At 43.0% G+C, this 17,139-nt stretch overlaps 1 protein-coding gene and 1 long non-coding RNA gene across 2 annotated transcripts in view; both read right to left on the bottom strand.

Moving 5' to 3' along the window:
- Positions 1-17,139, bottom strand: part of LOC144332673 (uncharacterized) — a 214,059-nt gene that overhangs the window by 29,669 nt on the left and 167,251 nt on the right. The window lies entirely within an intron of this gene.
- LOC106996710 (uncharacterized) lies at positions 3,459-6,573 on the bottom strand. Its single transcript, XR_001442767.3, has 3 exons — positions 6,455-6,573; positions 4,946-6,366; positions 3,459-4,426 (listed from the first exon to the last, which is right to left on the bottom strand). It is a non-coding gene; the product is annotated as an uncharacterized LOC106996710 (long non-coding RNA).

Genomic DNA, 17,139 nt, shown 5'->3' with positions numbered 1-17,139 from the left:
CATCAATAAATCATAAGAAGCAGTTATGGGAATCACTTCTATTTTATTAGGAGAATGTGGAATACTGTTATTTAAAAAAAAAAAAAACTTACAATTCAATTTTCCAAATTGTCCAGAAATTACTCTCAGAATTCAGCCATAGGGAAAGGTAAGTAAGAAAAAGAAGAAATACGTTGGGCAATGAAAGAAAAAAAAAGGGATTCCAACCAATAGCATTGACTTTACATTTTAGAAGAAATATGAGTACTTTAAAAGCACTTTTTTTTTTTCAGTGATAAACTGCCAGGTTAAAGCAGCTACATAAAGAGACAGAAGATGTAACTCTGGAGACACACCTTGACTGTACACTGATTTTGAAGCCTGTAAGACTATCTTATCAACCACAAGCAAGCTACCATCTTGGAAGTTCCTGGATATCGTTTTTCTTTTTACAGAGAGATCTCATCTTTGGAAATAAAAATAAATTAATTAAAAATGTAGGCCGGGCATGATGACTCACCCCTGTAATCCCTGCACTTTGGGAGGCCAAGGCGGGTGGATCACGAGGTCAGGAGATTGAGATCACCCTGGCCAAGGTGATGAAATCCCATCTCTACTAAAAATACAAAAAATTAGCTGGACATGATGGTGTGTACCCGTAGTCCCAGATACTCAGGAGGCTGAGGCAGGAGAATCATTTGAACCTGGGAAGCAGAGGCTGCAGTGAGCCGAGATCGCGCACTGCACTCCAGCCTGGTGACAGAGAGAGGTCCGTCTCAAAAAAAAAAAAAAAAAAAAAAAAAAAAAAAAAGAAACCTCACAGGTAACATAAAATGTGAGTTGCTTGCATTAAAGTTATTCAAGGCGGCAGGGCGCGCTGGCTCACGCCTGTAATCCCAGCACTTTGGGAGGCCGAAGCGTTAGATCACGAGGTCAGGAGATTGAGACCATCCTGGCTAACACGGTGAAACCCCATCTCCACTTTTAAAAAAAAAAAAGTCAGCCGCACGAGGTGGCGGGCGCCTGTAGTTCCAGCTACTCGGGAGACTGAGGCAGGAGAATGGCGTAAACCCGGGAGGCGGAGCTTGCAGTGAGCCAAGATCGCACCACTGCATTCCAGCCTGGGCGGCAGAGCGAGACTCCGTCTAAAGAAAAAGAAAAAAAAAAAAAAAAGTTATCCAAGGCAATATTTTTTGCTGTGTTGGTTTGTTGGGGTTTTGTTTGTTTCAGCAGCTTCAAACAACAAGCATTCACTTCTCACAGTTTCTGCAGGTCAGTAGTCAGATGCAGGTGACTTGCTTGCGTGCCACGGGCTACAGCGCCCTCATGAGGTTCAGTCAGGCGGGTGTGGCTGTGGATCCAGGTTTATCTGAAAGCTCTACTGGGGGAGATCCAGTTCCAAATGCACTCAGTAGCTTCAGGACATTCGATTTCTCACAGGCTGTTGGACTGAAGACCTTAGTTCCTTATTGACTGGAGCCTGGAGGCATCCTTCAGTTTCGAGTCCCATGAACCACTCTGCAGGGCAGCTCACAACATGGCAGTTGGCTTCTCTCAGAATGAGCGAGTGAGAGAACGGGGAGTGGGAGAAGGGGCACACAGCATGGAGCCACAGCCTGTTCTTTGCTACTTGAAGAAGTCTCATTTGCCTTTTCAAACGGAATGAATTCATTAACCAGAGAGCCTTGAACCCACATCACTATTATGCTTGGAACTAATAATGATGAATCTTAGCCATCCATACCCACTTTATTCTATCAAATGTCAGACTCACACCACTGGAGGGATGTGAGCTATTCATAGTTTTGGTGGCTGTCACAGTTCAAGATTTTTAGTTGTTGTCTGATGACTCATTAGGCAATTTCATTTCCAGTTCTCTTTCAATACCTCATGTGACTATAAGAAAAAAGACTCATTTTAATGCTAGTATATTCATTAAACCTCTCTTATGCTAGAAAATCTTTTTAACAGAGAGGTTTTAGGTCAAGAAATTTGGTAGGCAACCAAATATAAGTAGGATTTAATATTATTTGGGGGGATTTAATAATTTGGAGGGGGATTTGCTTTTTAAACTGATTCTGATTTTCCATTTCCAGTAGCAGTAGAAAATTTCCTTTTAAATATGCTTATTTATATGCAGTCAAAAGCATATATTCTCAAGAGTGCTTTTTGCACTGAATATTGTATTTATGATATACTGCCATTATTATGTATACTTGGATATCTTTAAATTTCATTATTGTGTATTCTTCCATTATGTAAATATATTACATTATATTCATTCTATTGTTCATGCTGTTTTTTTTTTTTTTTTTTTTCTTTACATGTAGAGCTACTGTGGGCATGCTAGATCATAAATTGCATGTACTTCTAGGCTGTATATGTCCCTTGGAGTAAAGTTGCTGGGTCATAGGATATGCATATGTGCAAGCATTGATAGATATTTCCAAAGAGTTTACTAAAGTGATCTACTGACTATAGGGTATGTGTACAGCAGTATAAGGAAACTTTGGTTGCCAGCATTTTGCATATCTGTCTTTTCATGTTAGTCATTGTGGTGAGTGTATAGAGACAGTGTATTGAATTTCCTTGGTGAAGGTTGAGAATATATCATGTGATTAGTAGTTATTTGTGCAGCCTCTTGGTGAGGAACCCCTTCATAGCATTTCCTCATTCTTCTATTTGATTGAAAGTAAAGAATCAGTGTAGCTGTTACTCTTGGAGGGGAATTGGTGACGGGGAGGGGGTGCATGGTAGTGTTCTGTTTCTTGTTCTGGGTATGTGGAATTTGTAAAATGTAAGCTGTGCAACTTGTCTGTGTTCTACTTCAAAAACATCTAAAAATTGAAATGGAAATTAATTTTAAGAAAAAATATTGAGTCCACTTAAGGAATGAAACATTAACAACAGGATAGGAAGTTCACAGTTACAAATAAACTCTTGAGTGGCGTGATAAAAAATTACAGTGGGATTACCCAAATCACTGGAGTCTGGGGACCACTGTCTGGGGAGGAGGTGATGAAATGCAGCCCTCATGAGTTCCCGAGCTCATGCTCAGTCAAGCGATGGCGCTAAGTCCCACGTGTGTTTGTGGACCATCCTATGCTGCAACATGATGGTATCTGGAGATGGGGCCTTTGGGAGGGAATTAGATTTGGATGAGGTCAAGAGGTTGGGGCCATGATGAGGAAATTAGTGCCCTTATAAGAAGCAAGAGCAGAAAACTTGCTCTCTGCCTCTCTTCACCATGTGTGAAGACAGTGACAAGGTGGCCATCTACAAGCAAGGAAACGAGCCCTCAGCAGGAATAGAACCAGCTAGCACCTTTATCTTGGACTTCCCAGCTCCAGAGCAATGAGAAATACATTCCTTTGTTTTTTATGTCACTCAGTCTACAGCACATTGTGATATCATCCGAAGCTAACTAATACACCGGGTATACTTAATACAGTCATGTCAGGCAAACAGACTCACAGAAGGTAGGTAAATGGGGAGAATTTTGTTTGGGGAACTGGTTACAGAGAGCTGAAATTCAGGCAAGATGATACAACACAGACGTTAATAACCACTGAAAGCCCTAGCACCACAGGGACAATGGGAAAAGATGGCTCTAGCTGAGCCCAGGAGCTGAAGACATTGGGAAGGACTTAGATCCCTGGAGGAGGGAACATCCCCAGAACGGGAATCCAACTGGAAGGTGTCCAGCTAGCACTAGGCCCATAGAGGGAAGAACCGTCTGATGGGAGATGGAAACAGAGAAGACAGAGCCAGTGCCAGCAGCACTGTCTAAAGTAGAGAATGGGCTCAGCCATCCCCTGAATTCCCTTATCCTTCTCCCCACCAGTTGCCCACCTTTGGCCAAACCTTCCCATATATCAGTGAGCAGAAGGGGCTGAGAAATTTAGCCTGCAGGAGTCAAGACCTGTGGCACAGAAAAACCAGTAGAAAGGCAGGTAGTAAATCTGAAAAGAGTACAGTCATAACAATCAGGTGTGTGCCGTCCCTACGCCATTTTTATAGAGATAAAAGTCAAGGTTTGGAGTACCTTCACATTCCTTCATCTACTCTTGTTTATGCCCCAAATACCACAGAATGAGTATCACATATATACTCTGCTACATGAAAAGGAATTTATGGTCTCCATCCCTCACTTTCGTAACTGCATTAACACCTCTTGGGTTTCTCAGATGATTGGCTTCAGTGCGGAGCAGATATGAGCAGAGCTGACTCTGGGACATCTCGGCTGAATTACATCCTCTCTGGTGGGAAGGCAGAGCTAGGATCCAGGGAACATACGAAGACCTCATATGAGCATCTCCTAAACCCTCATCAGTCGTGTCCATGTTCTCAGGTGAACCCTAGTGTTGACATCACTCCTTGGGCTTACTCAATCATCAACTTGTACCAAATGAATGTTCTTCTTCCATTGTGGACTTGATCTTAAGGACTGAAAAATACCAGGTGCCTAATATTAAAAACAGCCTGATATTCTTCCATCTTTCTCCCTATATGAAGGAGTCATAAGTTCTCTGGCTTTAAAGTTTTACAGAACCTTCAGTTTTGCAGCTTCCATATGTAATAATTTGTTACATGGTTGCAAAAGAAAATATTAGCCTAAAATGAGGCCAGAAAGACAGAAGAGGGGAAGCTGGAGTCTTACCTTCATTTTTTTTTTTTTTTTTTTTTACATTATAAGACTATGAGAACATCTATTATATTCCCCAGGAACATATGCATAATTTCACTTTTCTATATTCTTCACTAGACCTGATTTTTTTTTAGCAGCAGCTCTTGAATAAACAGCAAACCTTACTGACTGAAAAACTCAAACTCCAACTGCTCGCAGGCACAGTAGAGAGAATGAGAAGTGTCTGACATGTGAAGTAAAACGAGTGTGGCCCCATCGAATGGTGGAAAAGAAGCAGGCTCTACAGGGTGTGTGGTTGGGTTTTATGTGAACCCTTACCTGTTTTTTTTAATTTACACATTCCAATTCCCACTCTTTGTGACTTCTAGAAACAGAATGTTATCTGAGCCCATTATCTATGTGCATTTTCTCTTCATCTCTCTCCTGAGCCAAATTCTGATTTAATTTCCTCCCATGGTGATATGCAGCCATGACCGTAGGCCAGTTGGGCCCGTCACATTTGAATGAATGTGATTAGACAGATGTGAGATGGCTCAATCCCAGATGCTTCCTCTAAGCGCTATTGTGGATGTGGAGAGAAACATTATCGGTTGTACTTTTAATATTCAGCAAATTGTCTCAAAATGGCCGCTAGGCACACATATGGTTCAGTAGCTCGCTGGCATTCCAATCTCGCAATAAGTGAAATTCTAACTTCAGTAATACATTAACTTGGGAACTTTGGACATATCTCACAGAATCTGTGAGATATCTAACCATGTCATTTTACCAATATCCACACACAAGTCTAGAACGATTACAATGTATAAACCTAGAAATTTGGGACATCTGGTTTACCAGTTGCTCTGCCTCTAGCTCAGCTTTTGAAGATGCTCCTGTTTACAATGAACAGACAAGATTATTTCACGCAGATGGAAGGTCTTGCTGTTGGAGTTAAACACATTTGACTCAATCAATAGAGTTATTGTTCTGGGACCAAAATGTCTCTGACTCATAACCTTGCTTTTGCTCTTCATATCAAATGAGTGTGATATTAATTTCCAGCCCTGCAGTGGTAGAATCCTCCCAGCAATATAAGAAGATGGAAGAAATAAGAACGTCGGTCAAGCACTCCCCTGATATACCTTTTCATTTTACCAGTCACACCACAGTAGGAGAACAAATATTACAGGCTCATGTACAGTGCTATAACTAGTCCACTAAATGACAAGAGCCTGCCGTCCTCAGTAATTCTCATTTAGGATGTGTTTCTTCTCTAATAGGTTTCCCTCCAAATGCTTTGTGTCATGAATTCACTACAGCAAAAAACTTTAAGAATCTGAAATTCATTGCAGCTATCCTGCATTTGCAGCCCAGAAATTACAGGATCTAGCAGTCTTTGCTCTCTCAGTTTAATCTGAACATAAATACAGGTATTTGCTTCAACAGTCACTAAAGGAAAACTATAACACTGTCAAAACAAACTTGGAGAAGCTGCCTGAAAATGGTGTTCATTTCCCTTTTCTTTCAGCATTCTTCTTGGTTAGCACAACTCAGAGGAGTGCACCAGTAGAGTTACTACCTTTTTTCTTTCAGTGAGGGGGAAAGCCACCACCGTATGCCACATTTTTTTTCTAAAAGCAAAACCCAAACAGAAAAGGTATTTGCTCTTAGCAAATAATCAAAATGCAGCAAATGAACTGTCTCAACATGGTTGCTTTGTGGGGGTCACCTTGTTGGTTGGCAGTGAAAATCAACTCCTGAAATAAAAAGAAAAATTCAAATGTGATAACCGGTCTTCAGATTTTATCACCTTTAACTCATAAGCACTGAAGGAGAGCTAACTACCTTGCACTTCTTGTCACCTTAGTGAGACATTCTAGGTTCTGGGAGGAAACCGAGGCCACTGAAGCCTGCTTTCTGAGAAAGAGACCAAAGGCCAGAAATGGAGCTAACAGGAAATAAAGACAAATGTTTGTTGTTGCTCCTTCCCCTCCCCTCCCCTCTCTTCCCCTCCCCTCCCCTCCCCTCCCTTCCATTCCCTCCCCTCTCTTCTCCTCCCCCCCCTCTCTTCCCCTCCCCTCCACTCTCTTCTCCTCCCCTCCCCTCTCTTCCTTTCCCACCCCCTCTTCCTTTCCCTCTCCTCCTCTCCTCTCCCCCTCTTCCCCTTCCCTCCCCTCCATTCCCTTCCTTTCCCTCTCTTTCCCTCCCCTCCCCAACCCTTCCCTTTCCTTTTCTCTTTTCTTGTCTTTTCAAACTTTACATTAGATTCCACCTCTTTACAAGCTCCCATTAGCTTCAGGTCGGATAGAAGTTTGAAGTTTGCATGCAAACACAGTAAAATAGGCTTCTGTAGAGCAAACAACTATCAAAAGGTCATGCTTTTTTATTTTCACAGACGTAAAAGCCACCATCAACATTTGCAATGAGAGCAGTGAGACATAACAGCAAGAACTGCTACGATAAACCTAATAATCGCAAAGATTGCACCTAGTTTGTACCTTGTTATATCCAGTACAAGACAGTGACTGCTATGAAGCAGGTTAAGTATTTTTTGAATGGATGAATGAATGAAATGTAATTTTGAACATTTTCCCCTCCTCTTCCCTTGGTGCATATATCAAGGTGCTATATTTCCTCTTGACACCTCAGTGCCACCATCTTCTTCTAAGGCTGAGAGGCACATTCCCTGATCTATTTGCCTCTGAGCCTACTGGTCAGAGCTTGGTTTAAGGGAAACCCAGGAGTGCTTTGGTAAGCAGAAAGAAGCAGAAGCCATCGACCCCTGGACACCATTCTGCTGGGGGGGTGGCTTCACTGTCCTCTCCAGGAGCCTCCACGTGTGCTCATGACAGCTTATGGAGCTTCTTCCTGAGGTCCTGCTTCTCTAGTGCTGCAGGAGGAGATCTGAAAATCAACACCTTTGTCTGGAATCCTCCACTGAAGCCTTTAAAAATCTCCCTCTGCTTTACTCAATCCATATTTGTATAAGATCTAACTTCTATATTCCTATAAAACTTGTACAGACTCTCTTTTCCTGACCAAATCCAAATTAATGCTTAAAGATTATATGGATATATAATCTATCTATCGTCTGTCTATCTATCTATCTATCTATCTATCTATCTATCTATCTATCTATCTATCTAAAATATAAAGAAAAGGCTTCGTACATTGCATTTGAGTAAGATCTTGTCTCAAAAAAAAAAAAATAGAGAGATATCTGCAGGTGAACTCCACATTGGTCCAGAAACTCATATATGGTACCAGGTATATACATATATATATATATAAGATGTGTGTATAAATAAAATATATATATTAATGAATATAAAATAAATAAACTATATATATATATATATATATAAAATGTGTGTGTGTGTTTGTGTGTGTGTGTGTGTTGGCTGCATAGTTTTTATTTTATCAAAGTCACTTCCTTAAGAATTCTAACCATAAAATTCTTTCCTAGCTTCTGTTCCCTGGAATTAAATCTTGAGCAGTTTCTAGAAAGATAGTTGGGATTCATATTGATTAACGGAAGAAAAGCACACTGGTGGTATACATCACAGGACAATCATTGGTAATAACCATGGATAATAGCTAGTGCATTACTCTAAATGTGTTTAGCTGCAAGTAGCTGACCAACTACTCAGCAAACATGTCCATGTTCTTTAAGAGTAGAGACATAAGGATTCTTGGCATTTATTTATTATGATATCTGGAGGTGGCCAGGCACAGTGACTCACGTCTGTAATCCCAGCACTTTGGGAGGCCGAGGTGGGTGGATCACCTGAGCTCAGGAGTTCAAGACCAGCCTGGGCAACATGGTGAAACCCTGTCTCTACTAAAAATACAAAAATTATCTGGGCATGGTGGTATACACCTGTAGTCCCAGCTACTTAGGAGGCTGAGGTGGGAGGATCACTTGAGTCCAGGAGGCAGACGTTGCAGTGAGCTGAGATTGTGCCACTGCACTCAAGCCTGGGGGACAGAGCAAGATCCTGTCTCAAACAAACAAACAAACAAACAAACAAACAAACAAAAACAGAGAGATGATATCTGGAGATGAACTCTACATTGGTCCAGAAACTCAAATATGGTACCAGGGTTCCAGGCTCTTTCCGTCCTCCTGTACTCTAACCTCTGCACAGTGGTTTACTTAGAAGGTGTGTACCTCATGGTAACATGATGCCGACCACAGCACCAGACATCAGCTCTTTACACTGTGGCTCTAAATGTGGTGAAAGATGAGACTTCGTACATTGCATTTGATTTTATCATGGGAAAAACAGTCTTCCAAGAATTCTCAGTGGGTCTCTCTCTGTCTTTCAGTGGCTAGAACTGGGACCCATGCCCCATCCCCAGACCAAGCCTTGGCCGAGGGGAATAAAATGACATTAGTATTTTCAACCACTCATGACAGCTCCCCTGGGGCTGGGGCTGCCCATCCCCATGTGCATCTGGTAATGTCAGAAACACAGTGGGGGATGTGTACTTCTGAAGCTTCACATGGCAAGCCAGATGGTTTTCAGTGTGATGTAAGTGAAACTTAAATAACACGTAAGAGCACAGTAATGAAGTGGTTGCTTTCAGATACACAGTGGGCTTTTCTGATGACCTTGAGTAGGAAGTCTCAGTCTGTTGTTGCTTCTGTGTCTGTAACATCAATCTGACACTTACTAACCTTCCTTTTTACCAAGAGGAAGCAGGATTCAGCCTCAAAGCCGTAAGCAGACAGAGAATCTAAGCAAAATGTTTTGCCTGTGCTACATTTATTCTCTAATTGTCTTCTACTTACAGTAAGTGATCGTGGTTTTCCATTTGTAGTGCAGCTGTCATTTCCTTTTAAAATACGTGTATCAGAGTTAAATAGGCATGTTTAAAGATAATTTTAAGTAAATAACATAAATATCATCATATGTTATACTGTGGTAAATACTGCATTATGGCAAATATGACAAAAGTCATGAGCATTGCATAAAATGCTGAAAATTAGTCAATTTTATCTTCAGGAAGAGTGAGAAAGAAAGCTTGGAAACAACAGGAGCTTCCAGAATTCCCTAGAACCTACATGATGCATCTAGGTTAATTTCTCAGGAAAAATAATGCATGGAAATCTAAGCTGTTTGCATGGACTTGCTTCTCTGTGACACCACCCTGTTAGTCTGATGAAAATCCACAAGAAAATCCCCAGTCGTAATAAATATGCTTGTTAAAAGATATGTATTATTTCATCATTCTTTAAATGCCGTGTTGGCATATTTCTCATTGGCATTCTAACTTGTGGTTGTTGCCACAATTACTTTTGTTTCTGAAAATAAGCTGAGATATTCAAGGTCATGGTTAACAATGTACTGATTCCTTGACTTTAAATTTGGTACTAAAATGACAGAGGAGTCCACAATCCTCTCTCTCTCTCTGTGTGTGTGTGTGTGTGTGTGTGTGTGTGTGTGTGTGTGTCATAGTGACTTAAACTTCATTGAACTAATTTGTGCTAGGTAACAGCAATTCCATCTAAAACTCTCTGTTTTGGCCTAAATAGTTCACACGTGCTTGGTATTATTAAAAATGTCAATTCTGTTCACTGTTATTATAACGTGTTTGCCAAAATGTGGATCTTCCCCATGGGGTATGTCAGCGTGATTTTAGATGGTCCTAGAAAAAATGTTAGAGCACAGCATCACAGAGTGATATGGCTTGGCTGTGTCCCTACCCAAATCTCATCTTGAATTGTGCTCCCATAATTCCCACATGCCATGGGAGGGACCTGGTGGGAGATAATTTGAGTCATGGGAGCAGTTTCCCCCTTGCTGTTCTCGTGGTAGTGCATAAGTCTCATGAGATCTGATGGTTTTATCAGGAGTTTCCACTTTTGCATCTTCCTCATTTTCTCTTGTTGCTGCCATGTAAGAAGTGCATTTTACCTCCCGCTGTGATTCTGAGGCTACCCCAGCCATGTGGAGCTGTAAATCCAATTAAACTTCTTTTTCTTCCCAGCCTCAGGTAGTCTTTATCAGCAGCATAAAAATGGACTAATACACGGAGTGAGACATTTTATTTTGTTTTTAGTTATTTCTCAATCTTTCCCATTATAAAAAGGAAAACAATTTCATTTAAGGACAGAAAGCTTTACCATTTCTAACATTTGCTATCTATTTTCAACCCAGACAGGCCTGGCCTCAAGCCCAAAACCACAGACAGGATTCAGATTCTAACCCAAAACATGTGTATATGTGTGTGTGTCACAGTAGCTTTTTGTGTCACTACAATTAGCAGAATCCCCACCAATAACACCGTTAACAATACATGTTTAATTTCCCACATGAGGGGCAGCCTGCAGCAGGCAGCACCAGGATTTTTCAGTAGCTGGAAGATGCCAAGGGTATCTGATTCTGTCTCTGCAACTCTGTTGCTCTTTCTCCAAGTGGCTATATGGGCAAGTTCAACCATCAGACTCTGAGACACTGGCTTTCCAAACATGAAGCAAGGTGGGTAGGGTCACTCCTCCCTCACCCCAGGAAAGGCTTTTTCCTGGAAAGACTGCCTTTATCTGGGCATTCTTACCGTGCTCTAACCTCACTTCTGTCTAAGGGTTCAGGACTCTAGCTTGTGCCCAACCATGGTCCAGGCATGGGCAAAGCGGGTTGGGGTCACTGTATCTCAGGCCAATTCTGACCCACGCCCCTGAGTGGTCAGGGCAGCAGTTTAGACCCATTCCAGCAGGACAACTGAGTTGACAGAGATAAGAGAGACCCTCGGTTGAATACCAAGGGTCTACCGAGGTAGTATCTCCTGTCGCCATTAGAAGCAAACTGAATCCATCCCAGAGAGCGGAGAAACACTTTTGTCTAGAAACTTCCTTAGTGCCACGCTATGAATCTGAAATTGTCTTTACTATGAAACATGCAACAGCTATTCTCCAAGAAAAAACATGGCTCATTCCTGCATCAACATAGGCTGGAACGCAAATCTTTTGTTTTTTTTTTTTGAGACGGAGTCTCACTCTGTTGACCAGGCTGGAGTGTAGTGGCACAACCTCAGCTCACTGCAACCTCCACCTCCCAGGTTCAAGTGATTCTTGAACCTGGCTCAGCCTCCCAAGTAGCTGAGATTACAGGCATGCACCACCATGCCCAGCTAATTTTTTGTATTTTTAGTAGTGACGGGGTTTCACTACCCCCGTCATCGAACTCCTGACCTTGTGATCCGCCCACCTCAACCTCTCAAAGTGCTGGAATTACAAGCGTGAGCCACCGTGCTTTGGCCTGGCACACAAATCTTAACTGTGGGGTAGACGATTTCTTGTGATCCTTTTACCTAACTTAAGACTCCATGTTAACAAGGGAGAACAAGATCTTTTGGGGGAGCAGACAAGTGCCTGGTAAGCTGGAGTATGACTAAGCATCAATTAACACTGCAGATTCCCTCTTTATGGGGTCTCACGTGTCTTTTACAACGAAAATGCCAAGGAGGGCTCCAAAGTTCAGCTAAATCTCTTTAGCGCTAATCAATTAAGGGAAACAAGACTATGTTTATTAACATTTGAATTATCAAATTTTGTAAAAAAATGATTCGTACTGTCAAATATAGTAGCCATGGTAACTCAAACAAGATTGACCAACATTGAAAAACAACCCTTTTAATAATTAGATAAAAGTGAATCTCCATTAGCCGTTTGGGGTCATATTAATGAGGACCTGCTTGTATGTTTTCTGTGTGTTTATTTGCCTGTAAGAGGTTATAATATTCGTGCTCCTTGTTCTTGCATATGCTGTTACTTTAGACTTGCTTACCAAGTATTTGGTGAATGAACTTATAACTTGACCCTCTTAATTAACAGGGATTTAATATCTGGGGTACCTGACTCTATAGGCTGATGGCATGCTGGGCAACAAACAAATTGATGATCTTAAGAGAAATTTAGCCAGTTCATAGGCTGCCATTCCTGAGCACTGACTGTGCCTGCACTTGCTCTGAGATCACTGCTACATTTGCCCATTGGCCATCAGAGCCACCATGAGGTGGGCAGCCATGACCCTCCCACAGATGGGATCTCTCTACATAGGAGGCACCACACTGGACTCAACATTGCCATGGTCCCTCATCCTCCATCCTCCCTCTTCCCGGACCCACTGGTTCCCCCTTTTCTACCCTCAAAGACCAGTCAGTTCCCTGAGATCACCACCCAGCATCGGACCACGTCCACCAGAGGCTGAAGCTAGTGTTTGCCCCTGTTTCTGGAACCAGGTTTCTTGGCCAGGACTTGAAAACTGAGGTCACACAGGCCCGGGACTGAGTCCTCCTTTGGTTATGAAAGAGAGTGACTCAACTTCCCCATGCCTCAGCCTCCTCATTTATAAAACGGGGATCACAAAGACCCCTCTTCACAGGGTGCAGGAATCAGTGCTGTAGATGAGGCCTTTCACAGAGCGCAGCACAACAGGCACTCCTGTGGATTGTGTGGGCAACGCCATTTTACTCCACGGCCCCAGAGCCTGGAGCTCTGCAGGAAGCTCCCCATGAGCTGCAGGGAGCAGCATTTCTGGTTGGGCTTCTGTCATGGGCCTGCTCCAGGTGCCCCTCTTCCAAATGGCAGCCATCTCTTGGGTCTCTTGGTTAACCCAGCCCAGGAGAGAGGTGGGAGTAGCATATGTTTCAGGAAGATGGAGTCCTGGGGAGCAGGTGTGAAGTGTAGGGGGATGGCAGTGCACCTGGAGCCCAGGACGTGGCACAGGTGTGAGGGGTAGGGGGATGGCGGCGCACCTGGATCTGAGGCCTTGACACAGGTGTGAGGATAGGGGATGGCGGTGCACCTGGATCTGAGGCCATGACAGATGTTCCCTCAGGTGCTGCCTCCAGGACACAGACCCAGTATCTCCTGTCTTCTGTATTTTTCACAGGAGGCCAAAATTTGGAATTTTCATTTGCCTATATGAGAGCCTCTAATTTTGTTAAACCATGACTTTTAAAAGTTGTTTCTGGCCCAGGCGCAGTGGCTCACGCCTGTAATCCCAGCACTTGGCAGGCTGAGGCAGATGGATCACGTCAGGTGAGGAGTTCAAGACCAATCTGGCCAACATGGTGAAACCTCGTCTCTACTAAAAATACAAAAAATGAGCTGGGCATGGTGGCAGGTGCCTGTAGTCCCAGCTACTCGGGAGGCTGAGGCAGGAGAATCACTTGAACCCAGGAGGTGGAGGTTGGAATGAGCCGAGGTCGCACCACTGCACTGCAGCCTGGGCGACAGAGCAAGACTCCATCTCCAACAAACCAAAAAAGTTGTTTCTAAACAGTTTGAGCACAGCAGGTCAGCTTGCCACATTCAGGCCTCTGTTCTCCACACTGCAGTTCTGCACAACCTTGTCCTTTTGACTGACAGCTCCAGCCCAGTCCAGCCAGGAACCCTCCCCACCCCACCTCATTGCTTTACTGGTCCCAAATCCCTTCCCCAGCCTCATCAGACCTGAAGATCCTTCCAGAGGGAATGGAATCTAGTAAATGAATTAATACCGGAGATGATGACGCCTGAAGCTTAATCATTGACTCCTCTCTGGAGAAACAAATATGAAAAACCTTTTTCTGGAGCTGTCCTTTGAGTGTCCGTCCACTGGTCCCCTTCTCTTTTCTCCTGATTGACCAAGCTCACATCCCAGAATAGATATTGAATAAAGATTCACTTTCCCAGGCCCTTTGGAGATGACAGGTCTGCCCAGGCAGACCTAAGAAAGACACTAATTGAGGCTTATGCAAAGCTTTCTCCTACCAAAAAATAAACATAAAAGAAGTAAAACCTTCCCGTTTTCTGCCTCTGAATGTAAGTAAGCAGGTGATGATATGCTGTGAGAAGCTCCAACAGCCATTCTGTGACCATGAGGAGACTAGAACAAGGATCAACCAATATGCAGTGGGTATGGTAGAAAGATAGAAAGAAGTGGGTGCTTGGAGACCTGGGAGATGGCTGAACAAAACCTGAAATTTCCCACCTTTAGCTTCTTGTCATGTGAATTAATCTTTCGTGTTTGAAATCTTCTAGTTGAATATTCTGTTATAATGTGGTAGTGTCAGATGATTCACAAAGGACCTGAGATTCTAAAATGTGAAATATGGGCTGGGTGCGCAGTGATGGACACCTGTAATCCCAGCACTTTGGGAGGCTAAGTTGGATGGATCGCTTGAGCCCAGGCATTCAAGAGCTGCCTGGGAAACATGGCAAAACATTATCTCCACAAAAAATAAAATAAAATAAAATAAAACGCAAAATGTAGGGCACCACTTATGTAAGTTAAATGTGAAATTGACCTCAGTATGGCAGCACTGACTTTTCCGGTGTAATATCCCAATGGCATCTGCTACATGTGTGAGTCTCTGTGAGTACTGGTATGTGTTGTCATGACACAACCTCACAAAAGTGAATAGGCACTCTTACGCTTTTATTCACCATTCAGGCTACCGCCTAGAATTAATGAAGTGTATGGTTTCAGTGAAAAAAGACTGCCAGACGCAGAGAGAACCATAGCTTTGTGAAAAGGAAGGGGTGCAGGAATCTGGCTGACTTCCTTCCGTCCTGTGAGGCCGGTGTAATCACTCTACACCATCTGTCGGAAGTTCACATGGAAAATAGACACAACAAGCTTTCTTTTGTCAACCTCATAAATGGTCCTATTAAAAAAAAATCCAAGCCTCCTTAGGCAACTGTAAGCAAATAAATAATTTTCACTTCAAAACTATCCATCTTTTCTCAAAGCCCCAGCTCCCATCAAGCCCCCTAGACATTTTCCATATCATAACCCTCCACCCACAACTGGGTCCCCTATTGCACCCACGGTAGACTGCTGCACCCACCGGAATTCTATTTGTCTTGGTTTTACTGCCTGATAAAAGTAGAGATTGCATTAAACAAAGACTCCATGACAGACTGAGAGCATACAATTTAGAGATTAAATGGGCCAGATTTTAGATGCCCAAGGTGTTTACGGCAATGTGCAGTGTCAAAATAATTAGAAAATGATGCATGGCCTACCACAAACCATTTCTCATCTGAACAACTGATCGTCACCCCCACAACGTTCCAGATGTGTGTGTTTTCTTCAACAATGAGGAGTTAAAAATAACCCTCTCAGCTCCTCCAAATGATGTATGGCAGGGCCACTGCCACCAGGCACTCTGCAGAGGGGAACCTCCTCAGTTACTGTAGAAAGGCTTGAGAATAAAATAAATATAACCATGTGCTCATTCTTCAAATGAAATTTTAATTAATTCAGAACTTGCTCCCAAAGCTTTCCAAGACAACTCACGCTAATGAGCACTCTGCGCTCTTCTTCCTCCAGCTTATGATGTCGTGTTAAATGGGCTGCACCTACCAATGCTGATGAGATGAAAATCCATTCGTTCTGGACTGAGGTTTGACTATAGTTTTAGGACCTGCTGAAACATCTCAATTCCCCTTCTTCAAAACCCAGGGTCTCTTCTCTCTCTTTCCTTGATGGGCTGAGACTGATGGCTTTTGTAAAAGCTTTCAGAACTTCATGGGAAGAATCTCAACTCAATGCATTGGCTCTGGGGCATTAACCAATTTCCATACTTAAAACAACTACTCCCCAGCCCTTCCTCCAGCCAACATTTTGTGCATGGGTGACACCAGCAGTGAGACAAAATTATCTGCTGTTCTTAACCACACAGCCTGGCCACTTCATTGTCTATGGGTCAAGTGCAGCAAGGTGTCATCACCTTGGGGTGAGTGCAGATCTGTCAGGCTCATCAAATTACATGCATTTGGTCTCTCCACTCAGAAGGTAAATGCCAACTCCTACTTCATCTTTCCCAAGAGCCTTGAAAAAGTCAAATGAGATGAGCTGTGTACTCTGTGCACTAAATAATGTGTATGCACAGACATAGAACGTGGAATAATTGCCACTGGAGCCTCAAAGGGTGGGAGGATGGGAGGCAGATGAGGGATGAGAAATTACTTAATGGGGACAATGTACGTCATTTAGGTGATGATTACCCTAAAATCCCAGACATCACCACTATGCAATATATCCATGTGACAACACTGCATTTGTGCTCCTTAAGTGTATACAAATTTTTAAAAAATGCTAAGTAGCTGTCACATTTGAATGAACACCTCTAACTTCAATCATGTTGGGTTCCCATGGACCCTGGAATTGTGAGAACACACAGGGAGAGGAGGAGCCAATCCCAGCTGTGCTGCCCCTCACAGGAATGGGAGCACCCAAGGACAGGATAGACCAGGGGCGGGAACATGGATAATAATTTCGACATCCTGGTGCTGTTGCTAGGCATTACCTTTTCACATTTCCTCCTAACACCACAAGGACCTGATATACTGAGCATAAAACCCACAGCATGGGACAAAACACAACTTTTTTTCAAATTATCCAATTATATCCAAATTGACAGATTATCCAATGTCAGCAGGCATGGACACCTGCATGTGATTGAGGAAGCCTCCGATGGGCAGTCACTGTTCCCAGGGTGAGCTCTGGGGATGCAGGCCTGCACCCATCCGGGCA

This window comes from Macaca mulatta, chromosome 11 (assembly GCF_049350105.2).
Source record: "Macaca mulatta isolate MMU2019108-1 chromosome 11, T2T-MMU8v2.0, whole genome shotgun sequence".
NCBI lineage: Eukaryota > Metazoa > Chordata > Mammalia > Primates > Cercopithecidae > Macaca > Macaca mulatta.
Note: the sequence above shows the minus strand (reverse complement) of the source record. Positions and strands in the feature narration are given on the sequence as shown.